The sequence below is a fragment of the Rhynchophorus ferrugineus genome, unplaced genomic scaffold (genome assembly GCF_030347505.1).
Source record: "Rhynchophorus ferrugineus isolate W39M unplaced genomic scaffold, kcgeb_rfMv2 rfM6, whole genome shotgun sequence".
In the NCBI taxonomy this organism is placed as follows: Eukaryota; Metazoa; Arthropoda; class Insecta; order Coleoptera; family Curculionidae; genus Rhynchophorus; species Rhynchophorus ferrugineus.
This window is the reverse complement of record NW_027472585.1, coordinates 37,858,515-37,883,858: the sequence shown is the minus strand read 5'-3', so window position 1 is coordinate 37,883,858 and position 25,344 is coordinate 37,858,515. Positions and strand designations below refer to the sequence as shown.

General features: G+C 31.4%; 1 protein-coding gene and 1 pseudogene across 3 annotated transcripts in view; one reads left to right on the top strand and one right to left on the bottom strand.

The window, feature by feature from the left end:
• Window positions 1–25,344, bottom strand: part of p130CAS (Serine_rich_CAS and FAT-like_CAS_C domain-containing protein p130CAS) — a 95,317-nt gene that overhangs the window by 24,844 nt on the left and 45,129 nt on the right. The window lies entirely within an intron of this gene.
• On the top strand, window positions 8,843–24,033 carry LOC143198276 (26S proteasome non-ATPase regulatory subunit 6 pseudogene; annotated as a pseudogene). Its single transcript, XR_013006189.1, has 3 exons — window positions 8,843–9,162; window positions 13,385–13,724; window positions 23,417–24,033. The product of XR_013006189.1 is annotated as a 26S proteasome non-ATPase regulatory subunit 6 pseudogene (transcript).

Here is a 25,344-nt window from a genome sequence, read left to right as displayed (position 1 = left end):
CATAAAACTGAACATTTAACCAATCTCATAGCCACAGCACTCGCTTTATAAACTTACAAAACAATGGTTACTCAGCAGTAAGTTGGTATCACAATAAAAAATGAATGATACTTCGAAAAAATGTTTATATATTATGTTTGAAGTCCTATAAAACTGACATTTTAATACTGAATCTCATATCTACAGAACTTGCTTATAAACTTATAAAAACGATGTATATTTCGAAAAAGATGTTCATATAGTGTTTGAAGTTCTATGAGGTTCTAAGGCTCAATATCACAGTTACAGCATTCGTTTTATACACTTATACTCATCATATAAGATTGTATCATACAGCCTCCTAACATAGAACCTCCTCCTTTTTCGAAATCGGTTGAAAATGAATTATATTCCGAAAAAGAACTTTATGTACTGTTTAATGACATGTCATAAAACTGAACATTTAACCAATCTCATAGTTACAGCTCTCGCTTTATAAACTTATAAAAACAATGGCTACTCAGCAGTAAGTTGGTATCACAATAAAAAATGAATGATATTTCGGAAAAAATGTTTATATATTATGTTTGAAGTCCTATAAAACTGACATTTTAATACTGAATCTCATATCTATAGAACTCACTTATAAACTTACAAAAACAATGTATATTTAGAAAAACGATGTTCATATAGTGTTTGAAGTTCTATGAGGTTCTAAGGCTCAATATCACAGTTACAGCATTCGTTTTATACACTTATAGTCATCATATAAGATTGTATCATACAGCCTCCTAACATAGAACCTTCTCCTTTTTCGAAATCGGTTGAAAATGAATTATATTCCGAAAAAGAACTTTATGTACTGTTTAATGACATGTCATTAAACTGAACATTTAACCAATCTCATAGCTACAGCACTCGCTTTATAAACTTACGAAAACAATGGCTACTCTGCAGTAAGTTTGTATTACAATAAAAAATGAATATTTCGAAAAATATGTTTATATATTATGTTTAGAGTCCTATAAAACTGACATTTTAATACTGAATCTCATATCTATAGAACTCGCTTATAAACTTACAAAAACAATGTATATTTCGAAAAAGATGTTCATATAGTGTTTGAAGTTCTATGAAGTTCTAAGGCTCAATATCACAGCTACAGCATTCGTTTTATACACTTATAGTCATCAGTTATAAACATTCATCATGAAGTTTTTATCACAAATAAAACAAATATCAACAAATAAGATAAAATTATATCCCGACAAGAAGTTTATATGTATATCTTTACGCACTAAATGAATTCAAAAGATTTTTTAATTATTTAATTATCACATTATTACTAGTCGTTTGCGACTAACCTACAATTTGTGTTTATGATAATTAAATCTAGGTATATAACTAAGAGGACCCATCGGCCCTATCTCACTCTCTGGTGAAATAATGTTTATACATGTCACTGCTGTATTTTTTATTATATGCATCTCACTACACAACACTACACAAGATCAGATGACTTGATTCTTTTGGGTCTGTGTCCTGCTCTGGTGGTATCCAAAAGTTGCTTTGTATTTTGTTTATGTTACTCTTTGCAGAACATCCCCATAATTGAATTTCGTATGTCCATATAGGTTTCAGTATTTTCTTATATACTAGCAATTTATTATGTACCGATAATTGTGATTTTCTTCCAATTAGCCAATACAATCCTATATTTCAATTCCAATTCTTATCTTCTTTATATGTCCCTACCAGCGAAGTTTTATATCAAGATTTATTTCGAGATATTTAGCGTTGATGCTATATGGAATAATAGGATTATTTAATGTTATTGGTGCTTGTACGGTCTGATTGCGGACTTGCGGTTAATTTTTATTATCCAAGCTTGTATCCAATTATTTATATTAGCACTTGCTGGTTGTAATTTTTGTGTGCCTTCTTCACTATTGTCTCCGACACCTAAAATCGCAGTATCATCAGCAAATGTAGCCATCGTAATATTCTTCATATGTGGTATATCACAAGTGTAGAGTAGAGCTAAAGCATTGGCCCTAGTACACTTCTTTGTGGTACACCTGCTTTAGCTTCTTTTATTGTAGAGTAAGCTTCTTCTTGTTTAAGTCTAAACATTGTGGTAATAAGCATAATGTAAATTCAAAAGGTAACGAGAAGTTTGAAATTTCTCGAGCTCGACTCATCCTATTGGCACAATATATTGTTATTGTATTGGCAAGCGTGCCCAAAAAGTATCTATATATTTTCAACCATGTTGATTGTTTTTGGTCAGCGATTTTAAATATCTTATTAAACAATGAATAAAAAATCATTATTAGAAATGTTAAAATATTGTTTCAGTGCTTTGATATGTGTAAAACAAGTGTAGTGTATCCTAGTACATTAAAAACTGATTACACATCAGTAAGTTTGAATCATAATTAAAAATGAATTAATGAATTAAAACGAATTATCCATTAACATAATCAATCTATGGATTAGTTATCTTAAAATGCAGATCAATAACTTATATTGAGAAGTTATAAGACATAGTATGTATGACACATTTTACAGTATTCTGAATTTTACCAAGATTTTATCATGGTTGCCGATTTGAGCTCATTGAATATTTCTACATTACGTAACACGAGGTTTTCTTACGATTTTAATTTCAAATTATGTGTATAATATTTCAATGACTTGATTATCCATGAATACATTTATCTTATTTATACGGGAATGTAGCCGGCTCGTAGCATGGGTCCCATTACATTATATGTTGATGAAAACAAACAAACAACGAATCCTTTTCACTGTTAAACACTGTCTTAGGCTCGAAAAATCACTATTTCTCTATAGGAATCCGAATAAATTAGGAAATATTTACATAATCTGCCAGCGTCTGCAACATATATAAAGAGGTTTTGAAACAATGGACAAAAGCCTGTAAAATAACGTTAAAAATAGAAGATCAGCTTCTAAACTCTCCATATGGCTCGTTATAAAAATAATAGGCCTTTATGGTACCCAATACTCAATAGTCATTCAGTATTTTTTTTTGTTTAAGGGTCTTAATACGCAACAACAGAACATTATTTTTCATTTCCTATTAGGTACGCCAGTGATTGTCTGCATCCCTTCGATTGATCATAAAAAGAGACAGATGTGGTCCTATTCCACCCTATTAATGTAAAATTCAAAGCCACACGTGTCCCTGGTACGACAACAGATCGGCGGAGCTAATTTTGTTCTGTCAGCTGTCAAATGAAAGCAATAAACAAGACCCGTTGAAAATCACACTTCCACGGCATGATCACATAGTGACACATTATTGGCCATAATATTTTAATATATCTTTAAGAAACTAAATGTTCCAAGAGTTGTCAACTTCATACAAACGTAACTTTGTTTATTTTATATTTTTCATTATATCTAGTTGATCACTTTTAATATTAATGCTAATTAAATTATTTTGACTTTTGCATTCATGTTTTAAACATTCTAAACAAGTTTTAATGTAAACAAAACTATTCTATTTTTTATTACTCTTAGTAGCTTAGTAATCTGCCTATAATATCGCTCCCTTAACCGGATCAGTCGGTAATAAACGTTTTAGTCTACGCAGTTAACTGTTGTCAGTTACATTTAACTGATTAGAAAGTACATTGGGGTAAACTGATACTCTCTCGAACTACTTCGTAGTCTTTCGTACAAATTTTGAAAACGACATTTTTACTTTAACTTTCACTTCCCTGTCTTTATCAGAATAAAATGATATTTTTTATTTTTTTGGTTCTTTATTTAGGCGATCTGAATCATCTTCATAAGAATGTAGGGTGCCAGCATAGGAAATGGTTTCTTCTGTGATAGAGGACTGACTAGAGGATTTTTAAACACATTTATGTTTTTTTTTTAATTAAGTGGGTGTGATGAACAGCAAAGTATGTAGACTAAAACAAACATTACTATCATATAGATTACCAATAGATTTATTGGCTACAGCAGCAGTGTTTTTTAGTTTTGTATTTTTAGATTTGAATAAAATTTAATATTTAAAGATGTCAAGGTGAGTTCTTAGGAGTGAGTAATTAATCCAGATGAGTCTGTTCATTATGACTATTTCATTAAAAAAAAAACATTATTTACAATAAATTCGGTAGCACTGTGTCTTAAAAAAGTTCCTCGCTACCCATAATAAGGAAAAACATTGATCTAATGAATGGTTTTCTTAATAAATCAATTCAATAGGGTGTCAGTATTTAACCATGTGTATTAAATAAAATCGTGAAACCGTATCAAGGTTAATTCAAAACATGATATATATGTTTTTTTAGTTATTGATTTATAGTTCATGGTTACGTAAGTTGGAGGTATTTTTTGTCCTACCTATAAGTATTATTAATACATAAAACACGTAAAATTGCTGTTATATCTTATTATAACAATCTATTATGGTTTCTTTTTCCTGTGATGTTGATTTTGGGTCAGCGTCAGTTTCAGTCAGCGTTACAAAGTAATTTTTGATAGTTTTTTTCCAGTTTAAACTAAATTTTAACTAGTATCATTTTTATCGTTTTACTTTAATATGAGCTTTATATATGACGAATTGGTATTTGGGATGTTACTAATCTCATTTCCTATTTTTATATTTTAGGCTTATTTGGCTATCATTTAAAAATGGATAAATATTTGTACGAAAAAACAATGATTCATTACAACATTATAAAATATGACGATAATAATGTCTGTGGATGCTAAAGATTGAAAACCTACGTTGTGGAGTAGGTTTAGGTTAGACTAATCTTAATTTGTGATAGCTACTCACTGTATATCTCTAGATCTGGAAACTGTATACTTATGCACTACAATTGAAGAGGAACTTGTAATTCTTTAACAGTTATATATTAACGCAGTTATTGTCCATGATTTTTGCAATCTTTGTAATGATTTGATCATAATGATTACATTGATCGTTGTTAACGCCATCTTGTATAAAACATCCGATTCGTCATTTATCCGAGAAAAAATTACGTAAATATTTTATATAGTCCAAATAATAAATTCGTCCGTACACCTAATTTCAATTACCTCAATTTCTTGGTATTATCGTTTTTGTTTAAAAAAACGTGTATCGTATAAAGATTATTAACTTAATCGACTTAACTTTTTCTTCGACCTTGCATGATTGTTTTCTCTGTACATACTGTTGTTAGTGTTAACTTTCTTTTTTTGTATTCTGAGAAATATAATTATTTATTAGCGTGCGTTCATGAATTAGCGGTCATGGTCAGATTTGACTAGTTTTTAATTTTGCGGTTACCCATATCGTTCAGCTTCTGATATATGGATTTATTTCTGTAGAAAAACTGAATGCTATTTTTGTTATTATTAGGAAAAAAGGACAATTCCTGTGAAACATAAACAAAATGTTCCTCTATGTTTACGTTTAAAAATATGAAATGATATCATTATATAGATAAGAGAACAATTGTAAAGTTTAAAACTAAAAATTAATGTATTTGGTATGACTGTTGTCCTAATTACCTTTTTACTTTTCAGATTTTTGATAGTTACGTTAAAACACAATTATATTGAAATTGAAGTGCGGAAAAGTGTAATATTCAAAAATATAGTTACTATTTATACCCATAATTTATTCAAAGATTGTCTATTATATATCTCTGAAAATAACTATTGATCAACTGCATTATCACTCTTAAATAATTTTCTGCTTACAGTACTTGGATATTATTTAGCATTTGGACATTAATTATTATGATAGAAATGTGTTGATTATTCTTACGTACAATTAACGTGGACGGATTTAGCTTCATTTAAACAGATTCTTAATTCTCCAATCACTCGAATGATTAACCCTGAAGACTCTATCCGACAAACTGTCTGGGTATTTGCCTATTTTAAAATTAAGCTCTTTTATGCCATACCTTACTATATCAAAAGCCCGCGCCACATCTATGAAAATGGCATGACAATTCTTCTTTCATCACATAAAGTATGCATTTTATTTTGTCATAAAAAGACAAAAAATAGAACTTATCATAGGAAAAGATGTGAGACTTTCAGTTACAAATACTACAGGCCAACCCTCGTATATAATGGTTGATATATTTACGATTTACATTATATTATTGAAATAATATTTCAACCTGCCTCTATATATTGCTGACAGTCAACCTAAGTGGCCGTAATCGTTATGGCGATCCGCAGTGGGAACCTTGGCCTGAAATCACTCCAATTGTATCAGCGATATCGCGACAATTTATCCCGTCTTGACACATTGTCCCTTTTTTATATTACAGCGAACAGAGGCGGTTGAAAAACGACTATGTTTACGAGCTTTATATAGAATTTCATCGACACATCGTTTACAATAAACATATCAATCTTGTGGTCTCTCGAGTGCTGGTTTATTTTATAAATAAAAAACATGATAAAATATAATTTATTAATATAAAGCGTTAATAATGTTGTAAAGAACTTGTTGATATTGGATATATTTGCGCAACTCCATAGTTCAACACCATAGGTTCACACTGACTTCAAAATTTATTTATCTAATAATAATTTGTTATTTTACTAGGTTCACATAGGAGGTTACTCTAGAACCAATGACTGGCATATAGTTCATTTTTTTGTAGGCGAAATCCACATGTGTACTGCAGTATCATCAGCAAATTTGAGCATCTGGCTAGGTAACCATCTCAATTATCTCTACATAATAGCTTCCATTTTCATAAATAATTCAAAAAGGCCAAACAATTTGAGATAATGTAACGACGTGTAGCTAAAAAGAGCAGAGTAGAGTAGCAAGTAATAATTCAACAGTTCCTTCCATAAATTATTTAGATTTTTGGGGATTAAGCATAGCCAAGGATGATTTTTTATAATTTAATTAAGATCTTCTAATTTTGACCAATACACTACGAATACTTATTACTTTTAATATAAGTTAAATAATCGTATCTCAATTTAATCAATCACCAGTATATATACATTTTTATTAAACAACAAAATAGTTATTATATTACAGCGATATAGATGTATATCGATACCTGACGCATATCTGCTGTAATAAAATTTGTATTTACCCACGTACGATAAAAACTGATATCGCAATTTGTTTAGTCTAAATCGAACAAGTGATCACGAGCACATGGCTGTCGAAATCACGAACTTCATATCATTAAGTAGTAGAGAGACAAATCAATAGGGGTCTCTGGAGAAAAGGAGTTTTTTTAAATGTTAGTTCTAGTAAATTTCTAGTTAATACAGACATCTGAAAATAAAATACTTTGTTCATAAGGCATTTGATTAAGTTGTTCAGTCCTATTTATAATCTCCAAAAAAAAATGTTTCTCCAAAGATTCACAGATTTGAAATTAGGTAGCCCAAGAACCAGGCAATATGACACCAAATAAATCATGAACTCTATATGTGGTAATATTGCAAGCAAGAATTCTTGCTTCAAAGTATTCCATTGAATAGTTCTTGATACACTTTATTACTTACATATTCCTTCAATATTCTGCTACTGTTATTATGTTGTGTTATCTAAACGTGAACGGCGTCAGAAATGTGTTTTAAGTGTGTTGATTCGATATCTCGATTCTTTATTAAAATTGACAATGTTTCAGTTATGTGCATTTATTCTGAGTCATATTATAGGTCAACAAATTTCAGTATTTTATGATACAATTAATTGTCTTGAACATTTCCAGCTGGACGTTGCGATAAGGAAAGTAATAAGCGTTGTTTGACGTGGCTGATGAGAAAAGTTTTCAAAAGTTAATTTTACATATATTTTTGTGTTAAATTTTATTGTAGAAATTGATTTTTTTAATTAATAGTGAATTAAGGGTATATGATTTACATACATTATATTTAGCGACTTGCCTACATATATAAAACGTTCTTCTCAGAACAAAGTCCTGAGAAGTATTGTAGGAACAGCGAGATATAACAAGACGAATTACTTACACTGATACTTTCAAATACCGACTGTCACTCAGGAAATCAAGATAATTGCAAGGAGAAATGAGAACAGACTTCATTTTCATGTCAATATCGATGTAATACAACTCTTGGATAACACCAGAATAATCAAACCTTTTGATCTGGTGTAGTGTCGTATAGTTAGGTGCATTTAATAGAGAAGTAGCAGTATTAATACATAAACATTGCTACACCAGATACCAAGATATATACCTAGATTAGTAAGTTAGTCGCCAACGACTGATAACAATGTAGGAAATAAATTGAAAAAATATCTATTTAGTGACTTAAAGGTCTTATAAACATTTCAGTATATTGCTATTTAAAATGAATAATTTTGCATATTTGTTAAACAAAAACAGATTAACTGATTTTTAAATATATTTTTTTTAATTTTCGCGCAAAACCTGCTTTTATCATATGTGTCTTTATAGAGATTTATATTTTTATTTCGATATTTATTTGTCGAAATTTTTTAATATTTCTTCAAAATTAAATATAATTTTAAATACACCTTTAAAATGAGTACTTAATTTTAAATGTTCATTAAAAATATTACTACTTTTTAAAATATTTCGAAAATATCAATATTTTGTTGGGCCAATATTCCAATATTTTTATTTTTTCTTAAAAATATCTATATACGTTAAAAACTGAAAACGAAAATTAACTAAGTAACAGTCAATAATAAGGTTTTAGCATAACAATTCAAACAAATGGCGATCGCTGTGCCATCTAACGGGACTTACTGGAAGCCGCGAAACATTTCTCCGAAATCACTCATACGGTTAAATCTCTATTCGCTCTATGGTCGAAATCCGACGAACGTTTTGACACGGCCAACGGGCGATCAATCAATGTCAATCGCGATTGCGTTCTTGCGCGCACATCGAAATGGAAACGGCAGAAAAATCCGAGAGTGACCAGGCAATATTTTACGACGCCCTGTGCCACGGCTTCGATCGAACCGAAACGGCCGACACCGATGACAAGATAAAGATTCCCAATCTGGAAATTGCTCAAGTGAAATTTCACTTAACGCTGCCCGAGTTCGCGGGAGACGATGAAAAAATGACGCGACTGATGGCCAGCATAAAGGCCGACAATATGGCACCGTACTACGAGCTGGTCTGCGATGAGCTACGGATAACGACTGACAAATCCCTGTTGAAGGTTAGAATGTAATAACAATAAATATTTATTTATTATGTTTTTACACATATCTCGAGATTATAAATGATTTTAATTATTAGGTTTATTGCACAACAATCGGGTATACTATTTACTGTTATTCTACAAAAAATACTTTTCCACATATCTTATTTGTATCGACTGAAAATAATAGAAACAGTATAGTCGCAAAAGAGTCGAACTAGTCGATAGTAACAGATTCGAATTCAGGATAGAGAGGTTTTGCGGGCGGCAGAGGCCCTGGGTTACGACTGGGAATGTCGTAACAGGTCAGTTGAGAAGCCCCCGGCCTACCATAGTAAAACACATTTTTTTGGCAGACGCCATAATCTTGCCAGCCGAGTGTTGCGTTTTCCCACGCTTTGATGTGGGTTCATCGTGTGCAGTCCACTCGGATGACTCTCGATTGGATTTTGGAAATGATGGAGCCATGTTTCATCCATTCGACACATATCGACGCAAAAACTCGGGTTTATTATGCTTGATCATCTTCAAACACTGCTTCGAATCATCAACTTGTTATTGTTTTTGGTCAAATGTGAGCTCGCGCGGCACAGAGTCTTCTCATACCCAAATATTCGTGAATGACATGATGTACACGTTCAGTTGATATCTTTAGATTGTCTGCTATTTCATTCAATTTCAATTTATGGTCCTTCAAAATCATTTTGTGGATTTTTTAATGTTTTCGTCGGTAACAACCTCTTTTGGGCGTCCTCTGCGTTCACAGTCTTCGGTGCTCATTTCACCACGTCTAAACTTAGCATACCAATCCTTAATGGTTGATTTTCCTGGGGCAGTGTCCAGAAACTCGGCATCAAGCCAAGTTTTTACTTCAACTGTATTTTTTCTTTCCAAAAAGTAATATTTTATCAACACGTAAAGTTCCTTTTTATCCATTTTTTCACAATAACAAAAGTTGGTTCACTCAAAATGTTATAATTCACCAAGTAATGATCCGACAGCTGTCAAATTTATACACGCATCTTTGAGGGTTAGGGCTAACTAAAAAACATATGGATTTAATTCTAGTAGCGCCATCTGCTTGTCAGGCCGGAGAACTTTTCAATTGACCTGTTAAAACAACTAGCGACTAAAAATAAACTACTTCATTCGTGATAACAGACGGAGATGTACGAATTCCTTCCCGTGCCAATTTTGAGAGAGGAAAGGACGGAGATAATTGTTTGGTTCTCTATGCTGTATCGATCAAGTAATTCTGAATAATTTTAAATTGGTGTGAAAGTGTGAAAAAAGGAATGCAACAGTGATCCCAATTATGTTTAATCCAATTTTAATATTCAGAACAATGACATAATATAATAAAAGTAATTGGTCTATTTCAATTCCAATGTGCTTACTATTATTTTTTCAGCCGTGGCATAAGTCTGACGGAGATGTACATATTCCTTTTCGAACTGTCTTTGGGAATAGAAAGGAAAGAGAAAATTGGTGTGATTTATTACCTTCAAAATAAGTTTCGTTTTGAATGATGTTATTTTTATATTTGCATATATTTGACATTATTGTAAAGAGGAATAGAGTAGTGACCATCAGATATCTGTATCGTATTTTCTCAATCAATATTTATTAACTATTTAACCATCCACCCTTTTTTAAATACAATAATATTTTTATTTATCGTTAATAAATAATATTAATATTATTGTTCGTTGAAACTTGAATGAATGAAGTTTTTACGTTCAAAGGGCTTGAACAAACATCTCGAGACTTATTTTTTTTAATATCCAATAATTTCCAAGACAACATAAATACACTCAAATTTATTTTTCTATTTATTAATCAAAATTTATAAATAACCTTGAAAAATAGAGTCCAAAATGCTGGTATATTAATGTACATATTATTTAAATATTGCACATATGTATATATTCTTAACCAAACAGAACATAAAACTATATAGATTACATCTATATATGTAAGCATAAATTCGGTACATTATGTTTAAGGTCGTAGGTAGGACGGCAAAGCCATCCATAAAATCAGTCTAAAGAAACTTGTAGGTCCGAAAATAGTAACTAAAAGTACATGACTGAAACAGACGATAGTAAAAAGTAGTCAAATCAGGCGGACCGAAAATAGCGATAGTAAAAAGTAGTCAATTTTTAAATAGTCGATAGTCATTTTCAGTCAATAGTTCCCAAAGCTACTTACTACTTAAGATACTCTCACCTTATATATTATCTTATTTGCGTCATAGTTGTAAAGAAACAGGACAAAAACGGATTAAAAATTAATGAAAAAATAAACAATGTAAATCCAAAAATTAGAAAAGTGAATAGATTTAAACATGTAAGATTGTTCGTATATAATAAACAAAGCATTCAACACAAACAACGGATTATACTAGGTGATTGCATGTATATCTATATGATAAACGATATCTACTGATGAAAATGCGACGTAACAATGTAAACAACAGTTAGACAAGTTAACTTAACTGTTAAATTCCATAGTTCTGTCATTTCTCTATATAAAAGAACAACTTTCCATTTAGTATGATTTAAATTATTCAGTATACAGAGGCTAGTCTCCTTTTGGAGTACCCAAAAAATTCGAAGGCAACACTCGAATCGTCAAAGAACGTTCACATATCTTAGCAATCGATACATTCAATTATATTCATAAGGAAAATCGCTACTACATGGATTGAGTGTAAATATCATTTCTAACTTCTTATAAATTTTATCAGTTATCGATACAAGTGAATATACAATGACAATTCCAGGTCTTAAAAGTCTTGGGTTAGTTCAAAAGAAAATCCAAACTGACGCTGAAGCGGTATATTCATGGCTATAAAATTTTACTTTAATAAACTTTAAAAAATAAAATAAAATTACGCTAATAATGTACAATGCAAAGTGGAAGAAAGGGTAATATTAGGAACAATAATAATATCAAAATCAAATATAAATTAGAGAAAGAGGCGAGATATAGAAATAAAAGTCAAATGGATAGCTGTGTAGGAGATATTTTGATAATCGATCAAAAAGAAATTGTAAATATAACAGATTAGGTGCTAGAGGAGGAGCAAGATCAAGATTGTTGGACTTTTGACGGACTTAAAGATTAATAATAATTAGTGATGAGTTGTAGGATGCTGGCAAAGATGAAATAACGTAGAATGAAAATCTACAAAAAAGCACAGCATTTTACAAAAAATATACAGGGGAAGTTAATATCGATATAAGTATGTAACAACTTTGAATGAATCACATAAAAGTGTCTTAGAATCAGAGATATTTCCTTTCTAAACGCGAGAACAAGTATGGAGAAGAAGTGCTTTCATCATTACAAGCTATATCTGTATTTGGTTGAAAGTTTTCTCTCAAAACTGATTTAAAACTAGTAGTCAAACCAGTCGAAAAACAGCAGAGAAGTGCAGTAGTCAAGCCACTTTAAATTTAAATAAGAAAATAAAAGTCTTCTTTTTATTAAAATATTATGGATTAGTAAAAAATGAATGATTGCAATTCATATAGAGTTTAACACCGATTGCATCATCAAAACAGTACTATGTAAGAGCCACCATGGTTCTATAATGGCCATTAGAAACAAATTATAATTTAGAGAAACATTAGATAGTTCTTCGTTATTCGTTACAGCTTTACATATTTAGTCTTTGATCAAATAATTAATAAGTATTAATAATATTTAAACAAAAGCTTTAGTACGCTGTTACTGAAGAATAATTGAAGCAATGTTTTGTGATTTTATAATTAACTTCCCAGCTATTGTCCTATTGAACCATAACCAAGTGCATCCACTTATTGTCATTTAGGTTACCATCACCTATTCTCAACACGTCCCTATTTTCAAAAAAATCCCAAGGCAATAGAAACAACAAAGATTACGTCGTCGTCTGCGTTCTAAACTTACAGTGACCTTTAATCAATCTATACAATTAGTGAATCATTAAATCATGGAACATAACGAATATTTAATGACGAAAAATCTCAATCAACACCATAATTAACTGACAAAATAAACGTTAAACAAAACACAATCACCACGTATTCTTTTTGTTTTTTACGTTAAAATTGATTATTCTGGTTAAATTGTTAATACAGCGCCTATGTCTTTTTCGAATAACGAGCTGAATAACTTTACGAACTGCATTCGAGACCAAGATACATAATGCATTAAGTCATCACAGTGGTTACGATTTATTTTACTGTTGTAGAGTATGCAGGAAGCCAACAGGAAATCTATCGAATATCTCGACTCGGAAATTGATTACGCGCTGAAGAACCTGGGGACCGCTGACGTGAAGGAAACGTATTTAAACAAGGCGAATTATTTATCGAAAATAGGAAACAAAACGGAAGCAATAGCCGCCCTGGATCTGGCTTACAAGAACACGATCGCTCTGGGTTATAAGCTGGAAAATATTTTCCACTGTATACGATTGGGATTGTTCTTTCACGACTTGGAGCTGATGAAGCAAAACCTGTCGAGATGCGAGGAACTGATACAAGAGGGAGCAGACTGGCATTATAGGAACTGTTTTAAAATATATAAAGGTAAATTATACTAGAGTAACACCTACACCATTTAGTGGTATAAAACGAGTTTTGATTAATAGTTAAGATAAGTAAGAGTTAAATCGAACAGTCCTAGTTTGAGAAAAAACGGTTTGTTTGTCAGAGTGACTGAAAGATGTGTTGCATGTGATGCCTAGACCCAGGAATTTCGTTCATAATAGAACAGGATTGGTTCATTCCTTGGTATAGTTAAGTAGAGCTCGTGTAAGTTACAAAAGGTGTATTGAAGGTGCTCAAAGACGTCTACCAATAAACTAATCAAATTAGGAAACATCCAAGCTTTAAAAAACAACCCTAGTTCGTAGATTTCCGATATAAGCATCACAGTTCTGGGATGTAAGGTTACTAAAAGCAGACTGAAGTTGCTGTGAATTAACAAGTCTACTGGAAACGACCACCATAGGCGAATTTCACCAGTTCAGACAAACTGGTATACGAAGTACATGCGATATTCAAAAATAATATTATTAGCACTATAAAGTGTTCTTCAGATGTTTTTCTGTTTCAGACCGTTTCCTTAGGAGAGATGTTTTAGATCGCGCGACTATTACGGCACTGGCTAAGTGCTGTCGGACGTCGAGTGGGATTAAGTCTGTTTTCTAATAGCTAAAATCCTCAGTGTCGTTTTTGTATAGACGTTCAACAAGTCGCTTCCCCTTTGCTTAAAATAAAATAATATTTTCAAGTAAATTAATACCTTAATTGCGTTCGAGTAGAGTTAGTATCTTCAACCTCAGCTTTCTATTCATTGATTCATATGTAAATGTCATAACGGGAAGAATGATTCACGTAAATATAATATATCCCAGACTAAATCTGATTATTGTATCTTAGAGCATCAGATTATAGATACCGAAAGGAGAGTTCATTCAGTTTCCTTTGAACATATCATGGTTCATTTTTAGCGGTTGTTAACCATCAAAGGACCTTCAGAATGAATCCATTGACACAAAATTATGTTTTCTTATATTTTATAATTGGAGATTTCACCTATCTATGTAACCCGATAAAACTTATAGCGGTAAAGCCGTGTTCTATTACAATATCAAATAAAGCACACACAATAACGGAGGTTGGTGGTAATAAAGAAGAAAATCACGACACTGGCGCGACGTAAATAGAATATAGGCGAGCAGGCGCCTGTCGATCTCAAAGTGAAAACCAGGAAGGATGAAATTAGACGAATGGTGGTGAAAAAATGCAGAAATGATGTTTCGTGTTCAACAGTGACATTTGGCACTAATCCCGTTCAAATCTGGGTGAGTTAACACTCGATAATTCGATATATGTTCGATATTTGTTTCTAAATTGCCGGATTTAACTATTTTGAATTGATTTTTTTTTAATATGGAAAACTAGAGATGGTCGTAATAATAGACATATGTTTATAAGTTATGGAATGTAAAAGGGTTTAAAATTCAAAAATTGTTAATTTACTTTGAAGTATTAGTCCTACAAATTGGTTTTAAAGACTTTTTTTTATTTGAAACTTGTGAAAAATTCGTACATTGTATTTTACTCGAAATAAAGTTCATCTATAGCCGCTACTTGTCCCATCTTTCAGGAAATGTACGAATTCCACATCGAAATAACAACATAGCTTTAGAAGCTAACCACCAATCGACCCATTTTTCGTTATCTTGATAAGAAGCTCAGACAGGTCACGAATTATATGTCGGAATAAGTAGCAATCAGAAGGAGTAAGGTCTGGAGAATACGACGAGTGTTGTAGCACTGTCCATTTCAATGTTTCCAAGTATGTTTTCACTGGTTTTGCAACGTTCGACCAAATGAAAGTTGTCATGCTGAAGAATAACACGCTCTTTCTTTTTAGTGTCAAAATCACCACTTCTAGAACGTCGAAATCAGTATTCACGTATTGAAATCGATGGAGCATGGCTACCGTAAGCTTTACCAGTATTCGATGACGTTCTGCGGCTTTTTTTTCAAATTGATGTCGCATCGTATCCCTGTACGGAATGATTCCCTACGAGAAAGTGAACTACTATGTCAGTTCTATGTTAGATCAGCCTTTGGTGGCATCACTCCCTGAACTGTGACGAACTAGGGGTGTTTTTCAAATCATGGATGTTTCTTACTTGTAATTGCTAAGCCTAAGGTTTGTTAAGTACTTTGAATCCAGCTTCAGTTGCGATAGTTTTGCCCGAACTGCACTTAACTACACCAAGGAATGCTTCGAGTAAGAGCGGAACGATTGTCTTCGTTTCTTGAAAATGGTCTTGGTTCTGGTTAAATAAATTAATTCAAAAGAGAACGGCCTTCCCCGGAATCCTACCGACTGCGTCAATTATGGAATATGGATTTAGGACAGCTTAAGGAAAGAAGAAGGGAAAAAAGACTTGTAGAACGTTGATACAAAATGATATGGTTCTTATGTATTAAAGAATTTACCAAACTTCTATCTTGATGGCGCCTATACATATTTTCAAAGTTTAACCTATTCAGAATATATTTTAATAGGATTCTTCGAAATTTAAATTATATTTGGAGATATAGCTATTTATATAGCGTGTTTCTTGAAACTAAGAAACAGTTGATATTACTGAATTTCTTCTGAACCAATTTACTTGAAATTTAGCCTTTTCTATACATTTTTCTATCGTATCAAAGAATAGTTACTATAGTTTTGTAGCAAAAATTCGGATGTTTACCGTACTAAAATCATGTATAAGTGAGTCATCATATAATTTCTTCTTGTTAAAAATATTTGAGAACCAAAATTACGGGTTAAATAGGTTAGATTGGAAACTTTTCATCCGACTTGTTATAAATAAACGTTCGCGTCCTGCTGGGCACTTTGAAAATAGCACTTTAAGAGATCGTAAAATGCAATCTTCCATGCAGTTTCGGTTGCATGCCGAGGTAACACAAAAAGATTGTTAGAAGGATAATTGAAAAGCTGTCGTCGTAAACCATACTCGGACGAGGTATTCCGCAGATGTCGGAAGGACGGTTCGATGGTTCTTTGTCTGGTTTTAAAATTCGATTAGGCGATGATGTTATTCCGATCCGCGAATTTTCTTTCGAATTTCTTAGCAGAAATAATGTATATGTCCGTCTAAAGCCGGAGTTGTGCCATATATCTCTGTGGTTTCATCATTTCGAAATGATGCATATATAATTTTTTTTTATTACTCTTCGTGAGTCCACAATCTGCCCTATTGGCAATAAGTATTTCTTCTGTCTATATTATATATACATGTCATGTAGAAAATCACTTCATTAAGCAATCTTCTGTATAAAATATTATCTTAATTAATTAGTCTTATTCTAAAGTATCTAATGTCCAGTAATCAGATCAGGTGGTGTTAAACGTTTTAGTCTACGCACTTCACTATCACGTCGCATATTTAGCTGATTAGCGAGTACATTGGGATGCACTGACACTCTTTCGAAGTACTTCACACAAACACGTTGAATTACACTCGTTATAGGTTCTAGAGGAATATCGCGTTGTGTCACTTTATTTGAAATATAGTACGGAGCGTCAACAATGGCACGCAACACCTTATTTTGGAACCGTTGAATGATGGATATATTAGATTTGCTAGCGGTACCCCATAGTTGGATTCCATATGTCCAAATGGGCTTGAGTATAGACTCATACAGCAATACCTTGTTATCTAATGATAACTTGGATTTGCTTTGATATATAATATGACGATACGTGTAGAGATGTCTACTACGTCTGTCAAAATATATAAATATTGATATATTTTCAAAAAAACATCGGTACTAAAAAAAATTAAAGATATATTTTAAACATCTTAAAAATATCAATATTTTAATGAAGTTTTAAATTAAATTTTTAGTGTTTGATTTTAAAGATTTATTTATATTCAGGTACTTCATCTTAAAGGCTTTTATAGCTATTTTTTAAAATATATATTTGAAAAGAAATATCGATATTTTTAATTATCCGATAAATTGATATTTATAAAATTTTTCTCTATAATACGAAGTGCGATATGACACTTTTTACTTGATTTTTACGTACGACTTTACTAGACTATCTGCTATGAAAATATATCTAGTACACAACAGTTTTAAACCGTTAAAAATGTTAGCGTAACATTTCACTCCGGCTGTACACATTCTTGTAGAAATAAATAATACATATTTTACCGGTACTATTTTAATTGCTATGCTTAGTACTAACATTTTTCTGACTACAAGTTTTCGAGTTATTCATTATTAAAATGTTTCTTTAGTTGTATGGAACTTTACATCGGCAATACTGTTTTCAATGGAAATCTATTTTTACAGCCCTTAAGAAATAAAAGTCAATATTCTTCTATACATCACATTAGACAAAAAGCAGAACAGATTAGATTCAAAATCAAAGAACTGTATTGGTTTGTCGGAAGATATTTTCATTTATTTGGCCTAAGATCAGAGAGATTGCTTTGTCAGTCAATTATAAAGCTTATTTGGAAACATCCAACCGAGTAGTAATCCGACGTTACCAAAAACAAAATTCTTCAATTAATTACCAATGCTTATCACTACGAAATCAACGAAGAGCTGCACGATTACCTCGAAATCAAATGGGTCCAAAATTCTGTCTTAGTAAATCACAGCATATATCGTGCAGGAAATCAGAATATTGAAGCGAACCAAACCACAGGAACATGTAGAGTGCCTGAGTGCTACTCTAAACTTAAATAGCATAATTTAATTTAAATTTTGAATTCGTCTTGCTAGTGCATTGATGCAAGGACAACAGAACAATGATAGCTCTAACAAATTCAATGATTGGAAATTATTGACAAAATTAATATTTACTAAAAAAACACACTCTTCATTAGTCAGACCGAGGACTTAGAACCGATCAATTGTCGAAAGCTGCATCAATATTAATGAAATCTCCATTTGAAAGATCGATGCAATTTTACTTCGTCAAGTGCGACACAATGGGTGAGGTCAAGCAACAACAAGAAATTAATTATTCATTGGCATCAAGGTGATAAAGCTATAATAGAATAGCGGCCTCTTTGATCAGAATTAATTAAATTATGATACATATTCAATTTTCTTTATTGAGTCGTACCATTATTATAATAATAGATGGAATGAAGTGATATATTATACGTTGCATTATAAGGGTGTCTTATCAAGAAAATGTTTTAGAGGTTAAGGATGAGACATGCGGATTCCTGAACTTCCTCTCAAAAAGTGTCGGTTATATTGGACCACAGGACTTATTTTAGCTAAACAGTTTATTCAGTGTTAATCATTATCCTTAGGCATTCTTGTTAATGTTAATGAATAAATTATATATTTTCATAAACGTTATCATCATCTAATATACTTTTAAAAACTTCATTCTCAATCATAACTCTAATTTGATTAATACATTCTTTATCATTTAAATTAAAAGTAGATTTGTCTGAGCATTGCATTGCATCTCATGGAGTGAGTTTATGGTAAGCTTGTGAAACAAAATACAATTCACCAAATATTACCAAATATTGCAAAAATATTGATGAAAGTTCAAATTACAAATATTTAAAACCTCATATTTTATCTAGTATTCCAATCAATAATTTATATTGCTCAAACAAATATACAATATAGTTGAATACATTTTTTTTTAATTTAATTTCTGATATTAAGCACGGTCTGAGTTGATAGTAAGCTTGGTAAACAAAATACAATTTACATATTACCAAATATAGCAAAAATATTGATGAAACTTCAAATTACAAATAATAAATTACAAAAACCAAATATTTTATCTAATATTCTAATACATAAACACTTTATATTGTTCAAATAAATATACAATATAGTTGATAACATTTTAATTTATCTGATATTAAGCAATAAATATGAACCAATAAATAAATATGTAGAAAAGTAATATTCCTAGCACCAGCACAAAAAAAATGAAAAACAATTATAACTGTGAATAGTATTAACAGTAACTGTATTTATTTCAATTAGTGTTACAAGTTTCTGTTGCACACTTGTTGACTATTTTCTTTATTTAAATTCCAAAATTCTAATAATTATGACTAAATATATATGTGTGATATAAGAAAAGGTTGGCGAAACATTGAAACATATTAGAGAAAAGATATATTAAATTATTTTAATATTATTGATAATAAAACACATAACAGGGAATATTAAAAAACATTTACTGAACACTTAAATAATATTCCCAGCACCTTCTCGTTCTTTGAATCTAGAAAAAATAACACTTGTGTTCTGGTTAAATAATTAAGATAAGTTATATATTTTATGGCTATTGAAGTTTAGTGCTTTTACCGAGATAATCTTACCTAATAAGCCTGTAATATATATAAACAGAGATATGGTTTACTTGTTGTTCTAAAAAGTTTTTTTTCTTTAAAGACATTTAATAGCAATGAACAAGTAAGAGAAACAAAAATATCGCAATATATGTAGAACGTTTACAAAACGTTGAAAAAAGGATTAGATAAAATATTTATTGGGCAATTGTTATATTTAATCATACGTATATTTAATAAATAAATGACCACATAAGCCACACTTATTTTAAATTGATATATACATTGTTTTTATTTTAACTAGTGTTAGGAACTATCGAATGTTTAGTAATTGACTACTTTTTACTATCGACTATTTCAGTCGATATTTTTGGTTTGACTGATTTCACTACTTTTTATCAGTGACTGTTTCAGTCGCTATTTTCGTTCAGACTGATTTTGTTACTGTTTACTATCGATTGTTTCAGTCGTGTACTTTCAGTTACTATTTTTGGTTCTACTAGTTTCATTCGACTGATTTTTAACATTCTGGCATTCCGTCCTAGCCGCGACCTTGAAAGTAATACGCCGAATTTATGCTTAAATAGGTTTATATGTAATATATGTGGTTTTATGTATTTTTTTTGTAGTTTGCTTGTGAATAACTATATATTGTAAATTAATATAGCAGCATTTTGGAACGCTAGTTTTCGAGGGCAAAAAAATTAAATTGTAAATGATGAATAGCAAGATACTTTGGACTGGTATAATAGGTAATACTTCGGACTGGTATAATAGGTAATACTTTTTTGATAAACTTTCACGATTTTTGTTCAAGCGTCTTGTTTGTCGAAACTTTTTTTTTAAATCTTGAAAACTAAAATTAGGTTCCAAAGGTTTCAGAAATTGCATCGATCCAAAAGATTTGAAGAATTTCTTGCAGTAACAGTTGAAAAGAAAAGGTGTATTTATCATGGCTCCAAGATGGTACCGTAACCCCTTAACCGAAATTTGATACATTTTTAGACAAATTTTTAATAAAAATAGAAACATTCAACACTGAAATTTTGAACACAAGTTCACGGAATCTCGATTATTTTAATTAGTTTACAAGGTAATAAATATATGTCAATTTCCTCGCACTATTTTATAAGTGCTTGCGGTGTGCCATTCCACATTCGAAACCGTAAAATCACTCCGAAAGTATGTTAACGAGGACGCGGATTTCCGTTATTATTTTTGTCATTTTACTAAGCCTTTTTTTTTCCTCATTCATTCCGTCTGTCATATCACCACTCTAACAATGTTTCTTTCGTGTTAATAAATAAGATAATCTAGGCGCCTCGGATACCAAAACTATCGGCTAATGAAAAGAACATCGTGCTAGAGAGATTTTGGTTGTAAATTGACTTTTAACGCTGCAGATAACTGAAATTATTACTTCTTGGCTATCTGCGACCTAGTAGCAATTGATAAAAATGAATAGTTGTTTTTAAAACTACGGTTGAGCCTAAGAATTAGTAACAAGAAGTATAAAATAAGAATAGCAGATATATTTATCATTTGTTAAGATGAAAATAGCGTTAATAACGTAATAAGTTAAATTGTGTTAATTATTATTTCTCCAATTATCTCCTTCTTTGAAACTGTTTAACAAGATGTTTTTATCAACTGTTAATAAATACGTTTACAGTCAACAAAAGAGTATACTGGTAGCTTATAAGTATTACAAAATGGATATGTTTAAAGGATGAGGATACATATACAATACTTCCAATAAAATCCATGTATATTTGAATAACGAAAAGAAAGTCGAAATTATATTATTTAATGAAAATTTCTAGTAGAGTATTTTTAATTATTATTATTTAAGTATTATTAATTGTTGCACAATCTGTTTTAAGAGAAAAATAAGGCAACTATAACACAAATGACGCCATTCATATTCATATACAAAGATGAGCACATTTAAATTTAATTTTTAGATAACAATAATGCAAATAAGTACTTGCACGTACATTTGCCATGAAAACGCACTCTAAATTGACAAAGTAGTAAATATTTAAAGATTTTATTACTCTTAGTAGTTCCACAATATGCCCAATAGGCAATAAGTATTTGTTATGTTTATATTATATATATATATATATATATATATATATATATATATATATATATATATATATATATATATATGTATATATACATATATGTATATATATATATATATATATATATATATATGTATATATACATATATGTATATATATATATATATATATATATATATATATATATATGTATATATACATATATGTATATATATATATATATATATATATATATATATATATATATATATATATATATATACATGGCATGTAAAAAATCACTTCATTAAGTAATTTCCTGTATAAAATACTATTTTAATTAATTAGTCTTATTCTAAAGTCTATATCTAATAATCAGATTAAATGGTGTTAAACGTTTTAGTCTACGCACTTCACTATCAAGTCGCATATTTAGCTGATTGGCGAGTACATTGGGATGCATTGACACTCTCTCGAAGTACTTCACACAAAAACGTTGAATTACACTCGTTATAGCTTCTAGAGGAATATCGTGTTGTATCATTTCATTTGAAACATAGTATGGAGCATCAACAATGGCACGCAACACTTTATTTTAGAACCGTTGAATGATGGACATATTAGATTTACTAGCGGTACCCCATAGTTGGATTCCATATGACCAAATAGGCTTGAGTTTAGACTCATACAGGATTTGCGCGCGATGAGACAATAGATTTGATAAAATTTAAGTCCAAGTTTTTTCCGTTTAGAGCGTATGTGCTTCTTCCAGGTTAGGCGTCGATCTAAATGCATACCAAGATATTTAAGATCCTCTGCTTGGGGGGTTGATTGATATTCGCCTATGGACATGGAGTTCGGTATTCGGTATGTCCATCGCCTTGTTTACGGTAAAATGTCTATCAGTGAGATACGATTTTAGTAACTGATAGATGAGGGAGAAGATTTTTTAATATTTAAAGATAACGTTCCAAAATATTCATTTACTATAGCCAACAAACTATAAATTTCGATTGCATTAATTCAATTAAACATTGTTTTGTTTACAGTATTTCTGGAATAAAGTGGTTTAAACACTTTAAACTAAAATAATTGTTTAGTCTTTTAAAAATTAATATAATAAAATAACTCATATTACATAAAAGCGACCAAAGGGTTTCCCCTTTTGGTTTCTACTTAATAACCAATCCTAGATAATTTTTCGAGTATATCGATAAGATTATATAACAAAATAAATACCAAGAAGTGCCAATAATGATAATAACAACAAATATCGAACCTAAATGCTAAAACATATGAAGTGTTAAGTTTTTTTTGTTTTCAGGCTTGTACTCCTTGGCAATCCGAGACTTCAACACCAGCACTCAGGTATTCACCAGCGTCATCTCAACCTTCGTGTGTACCGAGTTAATTTCTTTAAACACCTTCATTAAATACACCGTGTTGTCCGCCATGCTGGTTTTGAAACGGGCCGACTTAAAAACGCAACTAATTACGAACCCAGATGTTCTGCAGGCGTTCAATCAGGACCACGCACTCGAAGAATTCGTCTTCTCTCTGTACCGCGGCGATTTCAGGGAATTTTTCAAGAGTCTGGCGCGGATGGAGACCGAAATGCGACGGGACATGCTGCTCCATGCCCATTACGGCTACTACGTCAAGGAAATGAAGATAAAGGCCTACGATCAGTTACTGTCGACGTACATCTCCCTGAACCTGTCGTATATGGCCGAACAGTTTGGCGTGACCGAGGAATACTTAGAAAATGACGTTTACAACATCATCTCTAGCAGACGGTTGAGTTATAAGATCGATAAAATAAGCGGGAAGATAGTGAACGTGCAGCCGAATCGAAGAAGTCACATGCTCGATGATATTTTCAAGCATGGCGACGTCCTGCTTAACAGGATCCAAAAACTCAGTCGTGTCATTAATATTTAAATAAATAATATTAACATATTAAAAAACTACATTTGGAGTCTCCTTTTACCTGTTAAGGTTTATCTGAGCTGCACCTACTGCTTTACATGGGTTTGGAACCATGCTCCTTTGTATCAAGCCTACCGACATAGGGGTACCATAGCGGGATTCGAACTCGCGACTGTCGCATCAGCAATAACAATCCCCAGTTTGACCAATATGCTATGATAATGAACATAATCCACCATCGAACATTTACCAGATCTGTTCATAATTCCTTTCTACTTTTCTTCGCTAAAGAAAAGACATTAATTACAAGGGATAGTAATTACAAGTATTGGTAATTTAATTCTATAGATTTTGTCCATCTCCCAACCAACTTATGACAACAGTATTTTCTTTGAGCTAAACCATTCATCTAGTCATTTTTAACTTCTTCGAAATAAGCGCTGCTCTGAGTCCTGGAAAAGTCTGGAAAGTACGGCGGTTGTACGAAACGGTGCGTTATGATGCTGCATGGTCAGTGCATAGTTTAGGTTGATCAATTGTTGTCGGTGGCGATCAGTATTAACTGTTTCTTCAGGCTTCCGTAGTTCATAAGATAAGAAGTGGTTCAGACAAAGAATATGGCCCTACGACCAAAGCGATTTGGTCTTGCAGTCTATGGATCGGCTTCCCCAGGTAATAATCTCTCATACCTTTGAAGCAGCATCTTACTGACGATTTTTTGATTTGCTAATTCCTTTTCATACAATTCATGTGACATCCATCTGCCCATGTTTTGGATCTTTCTATTCACATTTAACATTTTTGCTAATTGATTATGAGTCTGTGTGGGGCCTTAATCGAATAACTCCTGCAATTGCGCACTTTCAAACGTTTTCGACCTACCAGGAGTTCTTTGTATTGACCGTTGAAATCAAAAGCAGTAATGTATGTCGCAAATACACGTTTTCAGGTACAAAAGTCGACATTTTCAAACAAATGTAATTGAAAAAATATAATAATAAATCTATTTTGGCGAAACGACTTAAAATCAAATCGTAAGATTACTTATGGTTACAGAAACCGGAAAGTAGTGACCGAAACAACTAATACTTTCATGAATTCCACATTCGGGACTGCACACATAAGACTGTACTGGGTCCAAAACTGTATTTATTATATACTGGTGATCTATCGAATACAAAAATTACAGTGGTAGCAACCTGAGCATCTCACAAGGACTAAATGGAAACTCCAATCAAGGAAAATCGATTTTGATAAAATACTATGCAACAAAATCCACTCATGTCATTATAAATGAGAAAGAAGAGGATGCTAAATATCGTA